Below are 22773 nucleotides of genomic sequence, written 5' to 3'. Positions count from 1 at the left end.
TTTTTATTGCATCTTGTCTTGTTCCATGGATGCAATATTTTCTCTTATTATTTTAAGAATATTAATGGTAGTTTGAAGGAATATTTTTCTTCTTTCTTTTTAAGATTTTATTGGGGAAGGGGAACAGGACTTTATTGGGGAACAGTGTGTACTTCCAGGACTTTTTTTCCAAGTCAAGTTGTTGTCCTTTCAATCATAGTTGCAGAGGGCGCAGCTCAGCTCTAGGTCTAGTTGCCGTTGCTAGTCGCAGGGGGCGCAGCCCACCATCCCTTGCGGGAGTCGAACCGGCAACCTTGTGGTTGAGAGCCCACTGGCCCATGTGGTAATCAAACTGGCAGCCCTCGGAGTTAGGAGCACGGAGCTCCAACCGCCTGAGCCACCGGGCCGGCCCCCTTTTCTTCTTTCTGCATAGTCTATTGTTCTTCACGTTTTTCCTCAGTTTTATTTGTTTGTTGTTTGTTCGTTTTTGTATTGGCAGATCTATTTCCACAGATAACCAGGATAGTTATCACTCATCCATCTGTTTTCCATCTTCCAAAGTCTTATTGTCGTGTCTTCTCCCATTCTTTTTGTTCTTGGGGGATAATGCTTCTTTAAAAATCCCTTTATTATTGTTTTACTAAGGTTTGGGGAGGGAGCAAATGCATGTGTTCAAAATGTCTTTATTATCTTGAAACTCTCCTGTGGTTTCTCAGAACCTATTTATCCCACACATATTTATTGCGTGCCTCACATATGTTAGGTATTGTTTAAACACTTAGGATACAACAGTGACTAAAAAAGAATATCCTTGCACTTTTGGAGTTTAAAGTCTAGTGTGTGTAGAGGAATAGATAATAAAAATTAAACCTAAAAGCTTAATTTTAATACCTATTATATAATAGGTATTATATAAGTAAGGTTAAAAGTGCAGCAGGAAATGGAGAATCAGAAGCAATGGGTGGGGCAGGGAGGGCTGCAAGTATTTAATAGCGTGACCAAGGTAGGTGGCATTGAGACAGTAAAATTTGAGCAAAGACTTAAAGGAATTGCAATAATAAATATGTATATTCTTAATATGATGTGTTTCTACATATTTTCCACAAATCTTATCCACTCTTTATCCTTAGATTGAAGGTTAAACCAATGCCTTCTCTTTATTTTTCATCCTCAATGCACCTGGCATATAAGTCTACTAAAGACCTGACATCACTGGCTGCCTATGTGCCTGGAGAGATACTTGAACTTAGGAACTGACTTACCACATTCTTTTGGGTAAGACACCATTGCCGGATCTCAGGTTCTCCATTTGTATATGGCAGTTGTAGTAAACTGCTGGACCTCATTCTCTTCCTGGAAGCTAGTATCCATGAGCTTCTGTTAGTAAAAGAACAGTGAAAATCATGGTATTATCGTGACATTTTTAATGATAAATGAGTGACAGAGCCCACATTTTGGGCAGGGAGAAAACATTCAACATATGCTGGACTTTAGATTTACTTTGGGGTATATTGAAGAAACCTGGTTTAACCCTACCCTTCCCATTCATCCAGCCCCCAAGCCCCAACCCACATTCTTGCAGGTTGGCTTCATGATCAGATGTCCAAGCAATGTTCTTCCGTTCAGGGTCACAACGGAAGTTAAGTTGAAGTGAGTCCTTATGTGCTTAGCACTGTGCCGGTGCTTTACCTATAAATACTCACAATAGCCTGATGAGACATAAGCTACTAGCTCTATTTTCAAATAAGAAAATTGAATCTCAAGAGATTAAATGCTTATCTAAAGTCACACTGCTAATAAGTGACACAACCAGAATTCAACACACGTCAGTCTGACTCCCAAGCATAAGCCTCTCCTGCATACCACACTGCCTTCCTAGGGCAGTCTCCCAGGGTTGCATTTCAGAACGTAGGTGGGTGGACAGAAATAAAGACAGCTAATGAAGCTGAAGTTTTAGTGCTTAGTTTAGTAGTTAGCAGTTGGTAGTTCTACCAGAAATTTTGATCTAGACTCTCAAATATTATAACGTAGGACATGAGGAAAATATGATTCAATACATATGGTATTTCCAAAATACAACCTATTGGTAAAAAGGAAGGATGCTTTCTGTACTTGTAACTGTTATTTGATCCTGATAATAATAGGGCTGTAGTGTCTTCCGCTAAATAGAACTTCCTGAAGAACAGAATTAGAACTATTACTTATGTTTACTTAATTTCATGAAATTGATTTATTTGATCCACACTGATCAAATGCCTCCAACAGGCCTGGCATTGGGCCAAGCACTGGAAAGACAAAGATGAGGAAGATGTGGGTCTTGTCCTTCAAGAACAAAAGACTCTTTGGAAAGTCAGAGAAATTTGAGGAAGTGAAAGGAATAATCACTACTTTCCTACAGTTATTGCCCTTTTTAACAAGATAAGAGCATCTAACCTAAATGGAGGACAGCCTACATTTACTTCCCACTTTGGAGGTGTCCTTATTGATACAGAGTGGCAGCTTGATGAGGTGGGATGAAGTGAATGGGCTCTAGAGCCAGACTGCTTGGGTTTGACTCCAAGCTCTAGCATTTATTTACTTCTGGCAGAGTATTATTCAAGCTGACTTCTCTTTGCTTCAGTTTCTTTACCAGTAAAATGAGGATGATAATAACACATATCTCATAGGTTTGTTATGAGAATGAAATGAGTGTTTATATGTAACACGTTATATGACATTTTAGAATAATGTTTAAAACAATGCCTGGCACATACTAAGCACTGAATTAGTACTAGCAATTATTTAGCTGTCATTATAGGATAAATGTTGTTCTTTGTTTTAAACTCTGTTGCAAACACATTTATCTTGGAACTTTTAAATTAAGGGTTTTTTCTTAATAAAGAAAGCTTCATAGCAGAGGTAAGTTTAGGACAAATTTAAAGGCTGGAAATGAGATATTTCAAAATAAGGAATAACATAATAAATGTTTGGCAGGCAAGAATAAGAAAACTAGACAGAGTGAGTGTTCAGGGGATTTTATAAGAACAGATGAAATACAAAAGGAATATCAAGAGTTTACATAAGAACCCGGAATCGACTGATAAAAAAGACTTAGACTTTTAAGAAAGAAAAGCAGGCTATTAAAAATTTAAAGGAAAAAGAAGATTTAGAGGGACCACGTATGGTCAGAGAAGTGGAAGGATAAAAAGGAACCCATCTCATATCTAGCGACACAGCATTAATACCTTTGTAATTTCCCCCCATATCTTATATAGCACTAGTCTGGGGTGACTTGAATCATACCTATAATGATATCTCTTACCTCCTCAAAAGTCTGCAAGAGTTCTGTTAACTACCAAACAACATCTCAACTCTTTAGCATGTTATTCCAGCCCTGCCATAATATGAGTCCAAATAACTTGTTAAAATGTATTTTATGCAATATTTATGATATATAGACTATATTAAAAATAACAAAACAAGGGGCAGCCAGATAGCTCAGTTGGTTAGAGCTCGAGCTCTGAGCAACAGGGTTGCCACTTCAATTCCCACATGGGCCAGTGTGCTGCGCCCTCCACAACTAGATTGAAAATGGCAACTGGACTTGGAGCTGAGCTGTGCCCTCCACAACTAAGATTGAAAGGACAACAACTTGACTTGAAGCTGATGGGTCCTGGGAAAAAACACACTGTTCCCCGATAAAGTCCTAGAAATACACACTGTTCACCAATAAAGTCCTGTTCCCCTTCACCAGTAAAAAATAAATAAATAACAAAACACTCATATACCCAGCATGAAATTTAAGATATGGGACATGGTCAACAGAGTCGAGGCCCTTGTATAAAGTTCCCTGATTATATCTCTTTCCCTACTCTCCTGAATTTGTTATTCATTCTGCCCTAAAAAATACATATATAATATATGTAACATATATATATAAAACATAGTATGTGTAACATATATAATAATATATATCCCTAAATAATATGTAATACTGTTTACAGTATTTTAATCTTTATGTAAAAGATAACATAAGAATTCTCCTGCAGCCTTGTTTTTACTCAGTCAATAATATATCTATAATATTCACCTATGCTGATAAATCTATAGTTTTTATTATTATTCATGACTTATAATATTAATATAATCTATAACACATACAAGTAATATTATAGCTATTAATTATTCATTATTAATATATCCATAGTTATTCATCCATTCTCATGCTGATGGACATTGAGTTTGTTTCCAACTTTTTGGTAGGAATTTTCTGTATCTGTATGCTTGATACATGAGAAAGAGCTTCACTAGAATTAGAATAACTGGGTCACAGGATAAGGGCATCTTTGATTTTATTAGATGTTGATAAAGTGTTCTCCAAAATGGTTGCACCAACTTACAGTCTCATCAGTGGCACAGAAGTGTTTCTACAGTTTTACTTACTCAGCAGCACTTGACAGTGTCAGGCCTACTTTCCAATTTACTTTTGTAGCGTTAATTCCCACTGCTCTCCTTTATGAATCTTTGATTCCAGTCAAATTGTAGTACTCACGGATGCCTTAATGTATTCTGTAATTATTTCCCTTCCCTCTCAAGTATTTATTGAGTAGGATCCCTATGTCAGAAACCCTGTTAAATGTTAGGAAAACAAACATGAAAATACATGGCTCCTATCCTAAAGGACTTTACAGTCTCCTGGAGAGACAGACTTCCAAATAATTAGAATATAATTGTCAAAATGAAAATCCGTACAAATTACAATGTGCAGTCAAGTCAAATTGTTGTCCTTTCAATCTTAGTTGTGGAGGGTGCCGTTCAGCTTCAAGTTGTTGTCCTTTCAGTCTTAGTTGTGGAGGGCGCAGCTCAGCTCCAGGTCCAGTTGCCATTGCTAGTTGCAGGGGGCGCAGCCCACCATCCTTTGCGGGAGTCGAACCGTCAACCTTGTGGTTGAGAGGACACACCCAACCAACTGCTATCCAGGAGTTCAGTGGCAGCTCAGCTCAAGGTGCCGTGTTCAATCTTAGTTGCAGGGGGCGGAGCCCACCATTCCTTGTGGGACTTGAAGAATTGAACTGGCAACCTTGTGGTTGAGAGCCCACTGGCCCATGTGGGAATCGAACCGGCAGCCTTCGGAGTTAGGAGCACGGAGCTCTAACCGCCTGAGCCACCGGTCCAGCCCCTGAACATGTTTTTACTCAGGCAGTTACATCTGTCTGGACAATGTCAGCCTATTCATGACCAGCTCAAAAGCCAACTGTTGATAAATGTCCCATTCACCCCAGGAAAGTACTATTCTTTGCGCTTTTCTTATAGTTTGCACTGTATTGTCTTGCATTACAGATATTTGTATATGAGTAAGTATATCTTACCTCCTCTAATAAATTATAAACTCATTATTGGAAGGGGTTGCCCTCTTAGACATCTTTATATCTCCCACACAGTCTAGAATGTTGCTGACACACCCCGTGTATTAATTCAGTAAGTGCTTGCTGAATGAAAGATGAAAACAAGGAGTAGGGGCTACATCATTTGACTCCCATTCTCCCAGATGCTTGGCCCTTTAAATATTTTAAGTAATTCCTAAATCAGACTGCTTTTTTAAAATTATTATTGTCAAAGTAATAGGTAACAGGAAGACTTAAAAAAGAAAATATTTAAAGTTATCTGCCCTATTTATTTGAGGGGGCGTAAAAAACATGTTATATAATATTATAAAATCTGGCCAATCAAGAAGGCTTTCTCTGGTTTTCTGTTTCTTGCTTCTTTAATAAATTCTACATTGTCATTTCAAAATATCTTGCCAATATTAATTCATTGCCACTGTACCCATCAGCATAATGAAAAATATTTGCATATCTCTTCAGATAGCAATGGAGAAATGAGGTCAGAAGCAATTCAGGGCTTGGAAGCTGGTGGTTTTTATATAATGAGTCTTCTTTCTTTTCCAAATTGAGCTCCCACTCCATATTGAAATAGAGAATTTGATTCTGCTCTAGGATTTTGTCAGAAATATACAGTAACTATTAACTAACAGAACTGTATGAAATAGCTTTTTTATTCATAGCTTTTTATATAGACCTACTTAATGATACTATCTATAGTATTCATTCTGATGAAATCAGAAAGCTATGTAAACTTAGGTGAAATATTTCCATATTGGCTTATAAATCCTATGTTAAAAACTAACCTGCAGGGGAAAAAAAAAAAGCCTACAAGAGACTCACTTCAGATCAAAAGACACACACAGACTGAAAGTAAACGGATAGGAAAAAGATATTTTATAAAAAATGGAAACAAACAAAAAAGCTGAGCTAGTGATACTTATACCAGACAAAACAGATTTTAAAACAAAGGCTATAACAGGAGACAAAGAGGATCGATCCAGTAATCCCACCTCTGAGTATTTATTCGAAGAAATCCAAAATACTACTTCAAAGCAACGTGTGTATCCATATGTTCATTGCAGCATTATTTATAATACCCGAGATATGGAAGGTGTCTATCAATGGATGAATGGATGAAGAAGAGGTAGGACATATATACAATGGAATATTACTCAGCCATAAAAAGGATGAAATCTTGCCATCTGCAACAACATGGATGGACCTAGAGAGTATTATGCTGAGTAGAATAAGTCAGACAAAGAAAGACAAATGCCACATAATTTCACTTATATGTGGAATCTAAAGAACAAAATAAATGAACAAACAAAACAGAAACACACTCATAGATACCGAGAACATTTTGATGGTTGCCAGATGGGAGGGAGGTTGGGGGGATGGGTGAAAAGATGAAGAGATTAGAAGTACAAATTGGTAGTTTAAAAATAGTCACGGGGATGTAAAGTACAGTATAGCGAATAGAGTCAATAATATTGTAACAACTATGTGTGGTGTCTGATGGATACTAGACTTATCAGGGTGATCATTTTATAAGTTATATAAATGTCTAATCACTATGTTGTATACTTGAAACTAATACTGTATGGCAACTGTAATGGAAAAATAAAAATGCAAAAAAATAAAAATAAAAAATTCACACACACACACACTAACCTGCAATTTTCCCAGAGAGATAGAGCAGACACCAAAGATATCCCTTAAATTCTCTGTTGCTACCTGAGCCACCCTAGTCACTTGGACACACCTGTAGAAGCTGACTTTTGGTTCAAAATTTACTAACAGGTCTACCCTAGGAGCCCTTACAAAGCATCTCAGTGGGAAATGGTGATCTTTCATTAGGAAGATAAGAAGATAAGTACTTGACTATCATAGTAAGAATCCTTAGATTTCCTTCATGAGGGAAATCCATTTGCATCTAGTCTTAGGATCAAGATGGGAGATTCTAGGAAAAAAAAATCTTTTCACGAAGACGGTGGCAAAAACAACTGCATTTTTAAAAATGTTCTTTAAACATTTCACAGACAAAGCTATTTTTGCAACGATTTAGTTACCACAAGAATCAGGAGGAAACACAAGAATTCACTCATTTCACTCTGGTGATGGAGAACCTGTATACACAATCTGCGAATAATTTTCCAAACTTCAAGATGAATACAACACTTCTGTCAGTTGCTGGACTTGTATGAGGAAAGTGAACCTTTTCACAGCATTGTATTCAATAAGGGAATTTGTAAGGACATAGCACGGGATAAAGAGGGTAAAGGTGAGTCTCTCCAGCCAGGTGTGGGCTCTAAGATTTAGTGGTGATAGGCTGGTGCCAGACAAAGGGCAGATTGACTCCTTAGGCCAGGAATGAATGGAGCTGCCTTTGCTCCTTCTGTCAGTACTTCTTCCTTTCCATTTTGTGAGATGTAAACTTTTCTGTCTTATTTTTTTTTTTTTTTTACAGTGCTCTATATGTTTATCCCACTCCACCTTTTGTATGGGAAGAAATGGATCCCAGCTGGAACCCTCATAACCCTGTTCTTGTTACAACACTCAATTATCTTTAGCTTTGGAAATCTATACTTCTTTCTCCTAAGCCTGGTGATTAAATTAGAGATTCAATAAAAGGAAAAGGTGTTGGTCAAGCTGTTTTCGATGCCAGTAAAAGGTGTATCTTCCTATCTCTTGTATTCATTCAACAAAGCTAATAAAAATTTTAAGAACCTGTATATGTAATCCTGTGAAGCCACAACCGGCTTCAATGGGGATTAAGTGTCAAATTCAACCTCAGACAGACTGGGCTGCGCCAGAATTGCGGCACTAACAGAGAAAAGTTCTGTTCAGCTGAGCATCCCTGCTCCTAAACACTTCTCAACATGAAAATTCTAGAATGTTAGACCTGGAAGGGAACTTTGTCCTTGTGACTACCCCTCAGTCCTGCTCCGCATGAGTCTTGCCTCCAAAAATGTCCCTTTTATGTGAAGTGGGACTCTGGTGCAGCCAGAGTTTTTTTTGTCTGTTACCTCTTTGTAATCAGAGAAAACACAACTAGCTGAGATTGTTGTCAGTACGTGGGTGTGGCTGGAAAAAAATACCCTCCGTGACCAACAGTTCTTTCTTCACTGTACTCTGCTTTCATAGTGTTTCTCATGAATAAAACATATTCACATGACATTTTGTACTTTTGTATCCTTATTCAGTTTATGCAGATAGCAACTTCCTTTGGGCAGTAGGAGAAAAGGGTCAGTTCTGTGTAGCTAGAGTTCAAGAAAAAGAGGTATGAAGAAACTACAGAATTTAAGAGCACACGATGGGACCCTCTTAGGAATGCAATGAAAAGCCAAAGTCTTAGACTCTGGGTCCATAGTTCATCTGCTCTGTTCCCTATAAAAAACTTGTTTCCTTTCCAAAACAAAAGAAATTCCCAATAACTTTCCTTTTCTGGGAGCAAATGTCTATGTACCTTGTCTTCGGGAAGGAAGGAGAGAAGGAGAGGGAGAGAGAGGGAGGGAGGGAGAGGGGGAGAGAGAGAGAGAGAGAGAGAGAGAGAGAGAGAGAGAGAGAGAGAGAGAGAGAGAGAGAATGAGAAAATCAGAGTAGTTTCAAATTAAAACTTTTTACAAAAGTACAAACTTGGGCCAGTTTGAAAATACAAGCCTTCAGTAGAGTGAACATGATATCTTTGTTTTTGTAGAAGCAGGTAAACCGTTTAGAAAGTCACATACAACAAGAGCAAGTAGGTTCAATCGCAGTAGCGTTGAGAGCAACACGCTCATCCTGAAATGTTAGAGGGAGCTGGGCTCATCTCACCAAATCAGGCCATCTTCAGTCACTGACCTTTGGCCTGCCTGGCACGTGGTTTTTCCCATAGGTGAATTATCCTTGTACTAACTTGGCTTATGAAATGTTTACAAGCAGTCTAAAACACTGTGGTGACAGGTACAGACAGATCCAGAGGGCTTCAAAAACATATTTTCCTGATGTACGATTTTTTTTTTTAATGATAAGGTAGAAACCAAGGTTACCAGGAGGATTTCAACAGGTTTGCCCCTAACCTTTGCAGAGCGACAGGAAGAGCACAAATGAAGGTCCACATACTGTGTTTAAATATTTAAAATGTATAAACCAAGATGACAAACTGTTAAATAAGATAAAGATATACCCTTTCGTTTGCCTTGACACATATGCCTTCATGTTCGAGAAGGCTATGTTTGGATTTAGACTTCTCAAAGACCTCAGAGTTCCATATCAGCAAGTGTAGGGAGAGCAGGCTCCCAAGCCCCCAGCCTCTCGCGCCTTCTCCTCCCTCCCCCAGCTCCGAGGACCTGCAGGGTCCTCCTGCTGTCATCCACGTGCACTCTAACCCACATGTCAGTTCCAGTCACACAGCCTCCAAACAGCGACTCCGGGGTCAGGCGATGTGTGCACAAGTGGCACAGCCCACTCTTGGGGGACAGACTCAAGGAAGAGGCCCACACGGGTTCTAGAAGTGGGCTCAAGGGCCATTTGGGCAAGAAATGCTGGGGTTCCAGGTCCCCAGAGCTTACTCTAGACAGGGTGAACACAGATTCAGGGTAAACATAAAACCCGGGGCTCCTCTGGCCTGGGTCCAAGCATTTACTAGCTTTCAATGTTTTTCACTGGTTTTTATATAAAGTAATACATGTACATAGAACAAATCAAACAGTATAGACTAGTTTATAATGGGATGTCACTTTCCCTCCCTCTTTGCAACCATATTTCATAGGTAACCTCTTTGAACCACTTCTGGTATGGCCTTCAATAACTCTAGATTCTTTTTTCACTTCTGTTAATTTGCCAACTTTAGACATTGTCTTCCTTATATAACTAATCTTAAATTCTAGAAAAGTTACAAGTACAGCACAAAGAACTTTTTCTTTCTAAAGCATTTGAAAGTAAGTTGCCAGTATGAGACCCTATCACCCCTGTGTTTTTTTAGTGTGTATTTCCAACATGCAAGGGCATCTCCTGGAAAACTACATTACAATCATCAATCCTCACACGCCATTCAATTGTTCCAATAATATCCTTTTTAACCAAAGAATCCAGTCTCGAATCATGCATTGCATATAGTTACCATGTTTCTTTAGTTTCCTTCAATCTAGAACAGACTTTTTCTTGACTTTTGTGATCTTGATACTTTTGAAGATTAAGGGTCACTTATTTTTTGGAATGGCCCTCAACTGGGTTTGTCTAACATTTGCTCACAATTAAATTCCGAGCATATACGCACCTTTGTCAGGGCTGTCACGAAAGTACTGACGCTGTGTTCTCATTGCATCCTTTCAGATGGCACGTGATTTAGATTTGTCCCATTCTTAGGGATATTCGTTCTGTTCACTTGATTGAGGTGCTGAAGGAAAGACAGTACTTAATAAATATTCTGTGGGGAATCACTTTGAGAGTATTTGAATACCCCATTCCTCAGCCAGTGAAAGCCTTCCTTGTCGTCCTTGGGACCCAACATCTACTTCTCAGGCAGCACCTTGCGTGGACAACCCCTGACCTCCTTAGATTCCAACACCCCACTCTAGGCACCACTGCCCCCCACCTACTCCCACCATGAAGAGACCTACCTTGTTTACCTAATGGCTTTTGGATTGAAATTGTTCATGAAGGGAAAGAAGGAAAGAGAAGGTGAGAGGAAGAGGAGGGGAGGGAGGGAAGGGGTAAAAAAGGGTGGGAGGGGAGCGAGAAAAGTAGAGGAAGGGGAAGAGAAAGCAGTTCTGATTTACTTTCATTATGAAGAAGATGGGAATACTCTGAATTAATGTTAATTCAAACATTAAAAAAACACTTCTGCTGCTTCTGAAAACAGTAAGGGTTTACTTCTTACACTAACTTTTAATTATTATTCTTTTTCCTCCTTGGCAAGATAAGCTTGTACTGTGATATTCATTTAATGTAGAAACATTGAGGAAGATTTCTCTAGATCACATGGCAAATGATTTCCTGAGCTAGGATAAAAAAATGTGCAGGATCAATTCTATCACCATCTGACCTCTCTTACACCTGGCTAGCTCCTGTCTTGTTTAGAAAGTATAGGTAGAGTCAGTGCCTCCACAGTGTGACTTGAGGTCTACCGCGAGATCCCAAATATCTGCCCGAAGACATATTCCCCATTGATCTTATTCCTCTTTCCTCCTCTGTGTACCCTGAATCACACTTGATTTGTCACACATTCTGAGAAATTAAAACAAACAAACAAATTGTCTGGGGTACAGCTTTCAGCTTTTTTATTTAAATGCACATTTATTGTCTGAAAGACAGCAGGCTTCAAAGAGTGAGTCCTTTAAACATCTCCTATTTGTAGTTTATGCAACAAGCTCAGCTCAACAACTACCTGTTGAATATACCCCTTGGGCCAGATACCACTAGAGCATTGGCAGTCAGTGAGACGACGTGGGCCCTTGTCCTCATGGAGCACCACAGTAAAATCATGATGAATGTCACAAACACAGAAGCCACGGGGAGCTTGGAGAGGGGACAGTATGGAGAGCTAACCTGGATCAACTTTCTGAAGACATGAAGCAAATAACAATTAGTTAAATGAAACGTTAGTGGGAGAAGGGAGGGGGGGCAGCAGCAGAGTGCTCTAGACAGAGGGAAAGGAATGTGCCAAAGTTCAAAAAGTAGGGTATCCTGGGAATAGAGAGGAAGGAGGAAGGGTGGCCTGAGATAGGTAAATTTATAAGCAGGGAAGGGCCAGGCATAGAGGACCTTGGAAGCCATCATAAGACGTGCAATTTACCCTCCCTATCCCCACCTGCGGATTCAACCAACTGTGGATCAAAAATATTCTGAAAAATGTTACCATGATTCCCCAAAAACAAGACCTGGCCGGACAATCAGCTCTAATGCGTCTTTTGAAGTAAAAATTAATATAAGACCCAGTCTTATCTTACTATAAGACCGGGTATAATATATAATATAATATAATATAATATAATATAATATAATATAATATAATATAATATAATATAATATAATACCGGGTCTTATATTAATTTTTGCTCCAAAAGAAGTGACATGAGGGTTTGCATTTTTAAGAGATCACTATGGATACAGTGTGGTGAATAGACAGCAGGCGCAAGGGTAGGCAGAGGAAAACTTGTCAGGAAGCCATTTCAATAGTTCAAGTGAGAGATATTGGTGACAGTGGCATGAAGAGAGGACAAACTGAAGAGATATTTGGGAATTTGAATTGCTAGGGGAGAGAGAATTGACAGGTGATACAATGTAGGAAGGAGGAAGGGTCACAAATGATTCCTTGTCTTTTCCTCGGTGCTGCTTATAGCAACTATAACTAGTTATTTGTGCCACAATGTATCGTCTGCTTTCCCCACTGCTTTATATGCAACCCGAGGGCTGGGGCCAATCTTATTTAACATCTTCACCCTCGTATACATGCTCTAGCATAACGTGTGACCCATAACAATGTTTAAAAACAATTTGTTGGTTAAATATTTTTGGTTGCAAGCAAATGGGTTTATGGTGGTATTCACGGAGTTGGGAACATGGAGAAGGAAGGAGACGTTTCCAGGATGAGTTTTGACAATGCTGAGTTACAGGTACCTGCGAAACATCCAAGGAAAAATGTCCTGGAAGCATCTGGAAATACAAGTCTACACCTCAAGAGAGAGAGGTGGACCAGACAGATGTGGGAGTCACTGCATAGGGAAGGCCATCACAACCGTGCAGTCTACGAGATAGTAGCCTAATTAGAAGGTACCGGATAAGAAGAGGTAACACGTAAGGGTTGTGCAGAGGTGTAGCAGCTGACAAAAGAGATTGAGGAGTGGCCAGAGAGTTCTGGGTAGGAGGGCATCCATGAGAAAATGGAGTGTGGTTTTAGGAAAGAATGTTTAAGAAAGGAGGAGTCAACAGTGCCCCGTGCTTCGGAGATCTCCAACAATGGGGGTCAACTATAACCAGTGTCAACACAGTGGTGGACAAGAGCTAAAGGGAATTACTGTGAAAGTAGAAAGAGAAAATGTACTTAGCAAACGTAAGCAGTTCATTCATTAATTTCTCAAGTTAGGTAATTGTCATCCATAAAAACAATGTATGCTCCAGAGAGGATAAAACAAAGAACTTGAGTTTTAAAAAACGAGAAAGCATAGACGGGGAGTGCAGTCAAGCCCTTGATGAGGCGAGCAAGTGGAGGTTCAGGGCTAACGAGGTGGTCCCCAGGGCGAGTGCCTGCAAGTGGGAGGGGAGGAGGCTAGATAATGGATTATTTCATCATTTTACCTCAGGTCAGCTCTAATCCCCAGTTTCAAAGAAAGTCAAAGGATTTACTGTCAGGACTTAGTTAACCAGCGGCACTCCACCTCTCACACATTTTGTTGAAGACCTCACTCAGATAGCAAGAAGATAAAGCTCTGTTGAGAAATTTTACGATATTGCTCTGTGCTTCTCAACCTCTCCTCTGCAAAGAAGCTACCCAGTGGAGAGAGCAAAGAATATTTAAAAACAACAACAACAAAACCTCTCATAGCTGAGAAAGTGGGCTTAATAGTTAGCTAAACCTTTTTTTTTTCTGTTCAGGGAATTGATTTGTGCTATATTATCATGCTTCCCCTTTCTCTAGTTACAGGGAGGTTGGGAGAACTGATACAACCATTTGTGTGACATGCTTAAAACTTTCAAATCAACGGTAAAAATCCAAGGTGACATTTCCTTTTCTCAGGGTTAATAAACATTAACTTAAAATGCCATTTACTACTGGAGGTTTATACATTCAGCCCATTTGCTAACTAGAAAAATGGGAAGATGAACTACTGATTCCGTCCCTGATCTTGAAATTTCTAGACTCGTAAGAGCAGGGAACATTGGCACGAAAAATGCCATCCCAAGCCTTAAGTACAAAAAAGCAGACCCTCACAATAGCCCTGACCTCTGCGGTCGCAAACTGACTTCTCAGGGACCTTGGACTCTAATAGCACTTCAGTGAGAAGGCTGCACCCTCCATATACTTTGGGCAGCTAGCCTGTCCTCAGTGCCTTTGCTTCCTAGAGGCCGTATCTGCCTCATTTAAAGGGATGGGGAAGCGTCTTCTCTTCTCTACATTCCCTATGTCCCGTCATTTTCGCAAACTTAGGATCCCTCCCACCACATGACTTCTGGTTCAGAAGAGGTTAAAGGTGATTGCACTAGAAATCTGCATGCAGAGAATGCAGAAAGTTAGACTTCTACCCAGAAAGCAATATTTCACGGCACATATAAGACTCGTATTACTAGGCATGTTAGTTCAGAAGGTAAGGAAAATTAGGACTAAAGAAGCTATAGGAAAGCGGTCCTTTCAATGTACTTTGGCAGCAAACATTTGTGTGTGTATGTGCTCCTCACAAAGCTCTGTTCCCAGTGGCTATTCCCGATAATGCGGATTAAGGGGTTTAGAGGCAAACTCAGAAACACCGAGGGCTGGAGCTCTAAAAAGACAAGTCTTCATTTCCTTTCATCTTGACCCATCTCTTCTACTCCAGTTAAGTTTTAATTTCATTCATTCAACAAAGACTTTTAAAGTTCCTTTTATTTTCCACCATTGTGCCAAGTACTGCAGTTATAAATGTGTATGTATTATATTAGGCGTGATCCTTGATTTCAAGGAACTTACGGTTTCGTGGTGATTCAAGAAAAAAAAGAAATCCAAAGAATTCTGGCATCCGGAAGTATTTCCTGGAATAGAGTGGTAATAACACATTGGGTCTAGTTTTGTAGATTTTGTCTTATTAAAACCAAGTCTAAATACACCTATGTAAGCATACAACCTTAGATGTTTACACCGTTAAATTTTAAGCTAGTCCTTAGGAAGAGGGCTTTTGCAATTCATTTATTCTTGGGTTTGTTTCTGAGGTATTTCTTAATACTGAAGCACTTTTCAGATGATTTAAGCAGACTCACTAATTTTGAGAGTCAAAAGGCATATCTGACAATAAGTACAGTGTCCAGTGTCCAAGAATTTTCTCTTTTTTCTAATTTTTGGTGGTTTTCTTTGCTTTGTTTAAAGAGATGTGCTTAGATATTATGTAGAATTCATATTTAACAAACAGCTTTGCAACGCTGAGTTGTGACATTCTATTTTGTTGATTCATTTGACCATCTGAAGAGTGTTTTTACAGTTTACTATTTGGGTTCCTCACTTGGTATTTGAAACTGAGGTAGACAAAATGAGACACTAGTTCATGACGTTTTACCACAACTATTTAATACTTATCCTTTTCCTTTCATTTTCTAACTATGTATCAAAGTTTTGATCATAATGATTCTAACCTGTAATCTGTGTACTTAATGAATGCTGAGTAGATTAACACAGCCCATGATATGTAGCCCATGAACTCGAAATCAGGTTATCTTGTGTATACTAAATATTCCGATTTCATCTCATTTTTCCATTCAACAAACATTTTTGTGAGGGCCTTCTAAGAGGCAGACATAGTTCTATATGTTGAGAAGACATCAGGGTATTTTATCAGATAAAATACGCTGACCCTGGGGAGCTTACATTTTAGTGGAGCTTACATTCATTTAATAAAAAATCCCAAATAACCAACTTTGAGAATGGACTCCACTTTTATAAAGGGAGACAAATGACAAGAATCCCAAGTCATCTGAAAGTTGCAGCATAGCAGAGTCCACAGGCCACTGGATTTGCAATCAGGAGATATTGAGTGTAGTGGAGCTGTACTAACCCTCCTTATTATTTTCTGGGTCTTAGTTTTCTGATCTGTTAAATAACGGCATCAAATTTCATAATATCAAAAGTCTCTTCTGGATTGAATAGTCTGTTCCTCTATGATACGTAATAGGCATTTACTTACCTATTTAATTAATTAGGGTACATTTACATAGAGTGAAATGCACAGATCAGAGATTTATATTTTTTAAAGTATAGAAATGTTCAGGAGTCATCTTAAACTCCTATACCATCTGTAGCTACAGTACAGTACAGAATTATATGTTATGTTCAGAGTAATGATCCTGAGGCATTGCAGACTGCTGAATCAGTAAGAGAAGATTTAATTATGTTCATTAGACTACTTATTAAAGCAAGAAAACACACTGAGGCAATTTAGAGATTTCAAACAAAAAGTGTCTTCTCATTATAACCATAGTTAATCAGAAACCCAATTAACCAGTATGCTGTATTCTAAGATTTTACTGGTTTTAGGTTTATTTATTCTTCTTTACAACTGTGACCAAATCACTGACCCAGACCCCAGCCATTTTACATTTATATCACTAAAATCAATGGATTATTTTTCCCTCAAACAATATGAAACGCTTCCACCAAAACAATCACTTCAGAGACAGAAGAGCAATTACTTAAGTAAGAAATAGACATCAGCAAAGTGATAAAATTTTGAGTTTTATTTTTAAATAATAAAGGGGCGAAGGCCCAGGGTAAGATCGGCATTTAAAGAGAAGAGTTTTAAAGATGCTGATGCCCAAGACAGAGCAGACACTTGAGGAGATGAGCTCGGCAGACTGAAGACTTTTAAAGTGGTAGGTGCCCAGGAGAGCAGGACATTTTAAGGAGACTAGAGCCAAGCTTAGAAGACATTTAAAAAGTCATGGGCTGACATTCAAGAACACATTTATTAAAGAGGCAGGGATAAAGGAGTTACTTGTCAATGGCCTGGTTTGGAAGACCCTGAAAAACTCTTTCAATCCCCCATTAATAAAAAATCTAAAAATAAAGTGAAAAATAGATATGAGTGAAGTGATAAAATTCTGAGTTTTGCTTTAAAACATTCTAGATGTAGTCTATTGAGTATATGTGCAATTAAAAAGCAAATAAAAAATAAAACACCCATTTCCAAGTATGCTATTATTTGAATAAATCTTAGTCCTTTCTAAATTCTAAATATTCATAAGCATTAAAATATACTAAATAAGGGTCTCTGGAAAATGTACATCACTAATGAGATTGAGTGTCAGAAATGCAAGGCTATGCTCTTTTATTTACTGTATCTAAGAAGCTAAAGCAGAATTCTTTGCAATCTTAGTGGACACTTAAACTGGCTCAACTTTACAGAACAATAAAGCAAGATATAAAAATAGTTTTGGTACTCAACTTTTCATTGTAGCATTCAGGGAGGATTTTAAGCTTGGCCTTTTGTATTAAATTTATAGACTCATCTATCAACCCGAACTCATTCCAAAATTACAAATTTCTTTCACAGGATACCCCCTGTAGCATTCATTTTTGTCTTCAATCACTGAGGAAATTTTTAGTTCTTCCTATTTAGACCATGAATATCTCCTCAGGGGTTATTATTATCCTTAACAGCATTTCCATTTTTTTTAAAAAAAGCTAGACTCTAATTTCCTCCCTTCACATAGACTTTGATTAGACTGACTCTTCCATTTTCCTTTTATCAACTACTTCCTTTCACTGGTCAGTTAAGTCAGTCTTTTAGAAACATTAGTTTTTTATCCCTTTCTCTCTCTTGGTTTTCCTTTCCTGCTCACTCTTTGAAAACACCTCTCCTCATTATTCAACCTGTCAATCTAATTATTTGCATTGAGCACATAGTGGACTTCCAACAACGTGGGAAGTGAGTGTGCAAAGGACGTAAGAGATCTAGGCGTGGAGCCTGCAGTCAAAGGGCTTCCAGCCTAGTGAGGGAGACAGCAAACATATCAGAGCAATCAAAACCAGGAGGAAACCATTACACGAAACCATGTGATCCTGGCTACCAGTGTAACTCTAGTTCAGGAAACCAAGTAGCTAGAAGACTCCAAGCAGAGAAACGAAGCCCTGGCACCATCTTCCAGGAAATTTTATGCAAATCTGCAAAGGTGTGCATCCTTCTTGGTGCTCCCTCCCAACTTTGGGGCCTACGTGCAGTTATTGGAAAACAGGAAGAGAACGAAATCAGGTGGACTGGTGGATTTATATAAACTTTAATACATCCTCTTTCTAACTGTATTCACTTAGGTGGATCACTAAGCATGATTAGGCCATTGGAAAAGTACCCAGGTACAAATATCAGAAAAGTAAAAAATGAGTGTGTGTGTGTGTGTGTGTGTGAGAGAGAGAGAGAGAGAGAGAGAGAGAGAGAGAGAGAGAGAGAGAGAGAGAGAAAGACAGAGACAGAGAGAGACTTGGCCAGGTGGGACACGATCAAAAGATGCATAATCAAAGCAATACTATAGTGACCCAAACTGCTCCAGCAACATAAATCCAATGTGTCATTGGGTAGAAATATCACAAGAGGCCTGGTGTATTAATTAATGCCTGACTCATGTGCACTGTATAAAAAAATAACTCTTTTCAAGACGTGTGACAGCTGGTACTACCCCAAATAGACATGTCTTTATAAAGTCACACACTGACTTGCAGACCACCTGTACAATCTTACCCTGACCAGTACTGTCTCAGAGACTGGCTTTTAACCTCAGCAAAAGGCTTATGCCTGCCAATGCACTTGGTCTCTTCCCCAGTTTATTCTAGTTTCAAAACGTGGACGTTTTATATTTCTAAACGTGGAGGTTTTTGATTTCTGATCTGGCAGGAATGTTCCATCTCATGCTTTCTCCCAGGGGATGTTTACTGAGATCATCCACATAGGTAAGGAAAACTTCCTCACCTAAAAAGCTAAGGAAGTGCTGCACTCTGCAGGACAAAATGGCAACTGCAGCCCCGTGATCTATTAGGACAGTGTCCTATGGTTTTTGTCCACAATGTGGCGCTGCTGTTTTAAGTGTTATTGACAGCAGGTTTAGTGTGGGAAAGATGGTGGCAGCCAGGAGACGGAACAGGGGAGGGGCACAAAAGAATCGGGAGGTGTAAAGTACCGCATAGGGAATATAGTCACTAATATTGTAATAACTATATATGGTGTTATATGGGTACTAGACTTACCAGGGTGATCATTTCATAAAGTATATAAATGTCTAACCACTATGTGGCATACCTAAAACTAATATAATATTGTATGTTAACTGTAATTGAAAAATTAATAATAATAATAATAATAATAATAATAATAATAATAAAGAAGTAGGAGGAGAGAGAGGCTAAGGAAGAAAGAAGGTTCTTTCTGCCTGATAGGGCTTTCTTAGCACCCCAAATCAGGCCCATTGCAATTAAGAAAGTTATCCCTTAGCCCAAGTAGTTCATCTTGGGATCATTTAATCCAATAGTTTCCAAACCTGGCTGATCAACAGAATCACCAGGGGAACTATTTGAAAGATAGATTCCCAGCTTCTACTCCAAGAAACTCTGATTCATAAATTTGGGGAAGGGCCCAGTCATCTGTCTTTTTAAAAAGCACTCCCAAAGATCAATGGTGCCTCATTTATACAAGATTTGGAAAGGAAAAATGTGTTTTAAGGAGACTCAGTCCTTGCAGGATTCTGTGAGCTCAGTTTCCCTTTCTCAATTCAATAGCAACAAATGTAGTGAGAATCTATTCTGTGTCAGTGAGTTCTCCAGGAAATAAAAGCACAATTTATTGAGTAAGCCCATCTATGCCTTAAGGAACTTACTAATCATACTTCTATTCAGTGTTTTCTCCTGTCCGTTTGGGCAAAGAATTTATGACCCAACAGACTCATAGTTCCCTAGTACCAGACTGGGTATAAGATAAAAAAGGACTGATGCTTACCAAATGGAACTGGAAAGTACAGGCCCTACATCTCTTCTTTTATTTTCTAAAATTAAGTTATAATGCATTTTGAAACAATCTTCTAGACAAATACAATTTTTCTTTGAGCCCAGAAAGGTCGAATGACTTACTCAATGTTAGTCCAGTCGTGGCAGAGCTGAGCCCAGAGTTTCACTTTATGAACACTCTGGTCACCACGCCATGTTAGAGTTTCACCAGTGGAATTCAATAGTCTCCTTCTTCTTTGGTCCAAGACAAAATCTCATACCCCATTGCAGGAAAGGAAAAATCGCATTGATTAAGCCCAGCTCAGAGGGAGACGCTAGCCTGGACTGTCACCCAAACAGAATTTTCTTAGAGCAAAGCAGCCTAGAGTTCGTGGAGGAGGTCTTTGCCCAGTGGTCCTGAGTGCCTAAATCTCTCAAACTGCAGACAAATACTATCAATTATTTTGTGGTGGACCTTAACACTATTTAAATGCTTATTTTCAAAACAACCAGAAGCAGTTTGTATCCTTCCTGAGAGAACTAGCCACCTGGCAATGGTGACAAATAGCAAGAACTATCAGACTATATTAGTTCCTAGCGATATTCCCAACGTATCACTAAGTAGAAAAAACAAATTGTAATAAAAATGTAGATAGTAAAGTGGTAGGAAAAATGTTTTTTCCCTATTTCATATATATATTATATATATGTATGATATATTATATATATGATATATATTTTTTCTACCATATATATAATATATATATATATATATATATATATATATATATATATATATATTCGAAAAATGTTTGGAAGGACATATACCTAACTTTTAACAATAAATACCTCATGGGAATGGGACTGAGGAAAGGAAAGCATTGTCTTTTTATTTTACATAGCTCTGAATTTTTAAAAAAACAACTAGAATGTGTCATTTTTGTACATTTTTAAAAAAATAAAATACAAAACAAAAAAATGAGGACAGCATAGTTACTTAATCTCTCCAGATTCCCACATAAAAACGAAGAGAACAACAGATAGTAAAACCAAAATCCATGGACTACATTTTGCAAAACTAATTGATAAGGCATCTCCATGAACCCCATATACAAGCAGGTGAGAGCAAATCACCAACAGCCATAACATCTGCATAATTTCAGCATCTGTGTGGGAAAACGCAGAGGAAGTAAAAAGACATCTAACAGACCCCAAAACTGGAAAACCCCCAAATAGCCAATAGGAAAGTGAGGTGAGTCAGTCTGAGAACACTGAGAACAAGAGATTAAACTGGAGGAGTCTGGCCTAATCCTATTAGTGGATGAATGCATGGGGGCCCATGCTAAAATCTGAAGTGGCTAGAGCAGTCTAGCCCCTATAAACTCTTGAAACTGACCAGCCGAAGGCTCCATTCCAGGACACGGCCACACACTGAGAAACTTCTGGGTGTAGAGTCAAAATTGAGCAGGATTAGGATAATAGAGCCAAGGAAAGAGAAGGTCTGGATCAAGTGTGGGAGGGGGGAATTTGCAGAAAGCAAGCCACCATATTTTTAAACACTATACTCATATCTCCTGAAAGTTCAGGAAGATAAACAGCACGTTAAAAATTAACAGCAGAAAAGTATCAAGGTTAAGAAATATAAAAGGCAGAATAACACTTCTACAGACAGAGAAAGCACACCAGAAATAGATTTAAAGTGTTATAGTCTGCTTCAAAACAAACAGAAAAACATTTTAAAATGACACAAGACGTAAAAGAATATTAGAAATCTGATATCAAAAAACTCAGAAATAAAGTGACAGAACTCATGAAAGAATTAGAATCTTAAAAATTCAGAAATAAAGACTAAATGACCAGGAACACTAGAGTGAATAAACACAACAGATAACGCATAAGAGAAATAGAAGGTGAAACAGAGAGAGATTTAAAAGCCAAAAAGAAGTGAAACAGATTTAAAAAGAAAGTGACAAATAATGAAGATAAAATAAGAACCTCAATATACAGATGAGAGATTCATACTCTCTTCGTTGTGAGAGATCCCAACTATATCGGGAATACAGATGTTTAAAACTTTTCATTAGAACCCAAATCCCACTTTCCTAGGAAAGGTATTCTCTAGCTAGTTACAAAAAGAACACTCAGGATGAGAAGAATAATATGGGTCAGGAACCCCCTATATCTTAGACTCATCCAGATTTATGGATCCTGTAGCTAATACAATTTGGGGAGCCCTCATTAAGAAAAGAATACAAAAATGTCTTATTTTTGTAAATTTTACAAAAGCATATGGCAATTCAAGGGGCCTAACTTAGCCTTATGGGAAATCCACCTCTATCCATATCTATTTCTAATACCAGTATAGCTTGTCTTCTAGCTTTCACATGATTTTATTTATTTATTTATTTATTTATTTATTTATTTATTTATTTATTAAGATTATTGGGGTGACAATTGTTAGTCAAGTTACATAGATTTCAGGTGTACAATTCTGTATTACATCATCTATAAATCCCATTGTGTGTTCACCACCCAGAGTCAGTTCTCCTTCCATCACCATATATTTGTTCCCCTTTACCCTCATCTACCACCCCCTCCCCCTTACTCTCTGGTAACCACTAAACTATTGTCTGTGTCTATGAGTTTTTGTTTCTCATTTGTTTGTCTTGTTCTTTTGTTGTCACATGATTTTTTATAAATACTTTATTTTTTAGAGCAGTTTTAGAGCAAAATTACAAAGAAGGCACAGAGATTTCCCACAAACCCATTGTCCTAACACATGTATAGCCTCTCCTATTATCA

The 22773-nt window shown here is 38.3% G+C and overlaps 1 long non-coding RNA gene across 3 annotated transcripts in view; it reads right to left on the bottom strand.

Annotated features, from left to right (window-relative positions):
* The window catches only part of LOC141572910 (uncharacterized), a 62533-nt gene that overhangs the window by 5009 nt on the left and 34751 nt on the right, over window positions 1-22773 (bottom strand). For all 3 annotated transcript variants that reach the window (XR_016018896.1, XR_016018895.1, XR_012498462.2), the window contains exons 3-5: window positions 14986-15047; window positions 10600-10719; window positions 1242-1356 (exon numbers count right to left, since the gene is read on the bottom strand). This is a non-coding gene — a long non-coding RNA (uncharacterized LOC141572910). The remainder of the gene's footprint in view (window positions 1-1241; window positions 1357-10599; window positions 10720-14985; window positions 15048-22773) is intronic.

This window comes from Rhinolophus sinicus, chromosome 15 (assembly GCF_057876585.1).
Source record: "Rhinolophus sinicus isolate RSI-liver-muscle chromosome 15, RSI-T2T, whole genome shotgun sequence".
In the NCBI taxonomy this organism is placed as follows: domain Eukaryota; kingdom Metazoa; phylum Chordata; class Mammalia; order Chiroptera; family Rhinolophidae; genus Rhinolophus; species Rhinolophus sinicus.
Note: the sequence above shows the minus strand (reverse complement) of the source record. Positions and strands in the feature narration are given on the sequence as shown.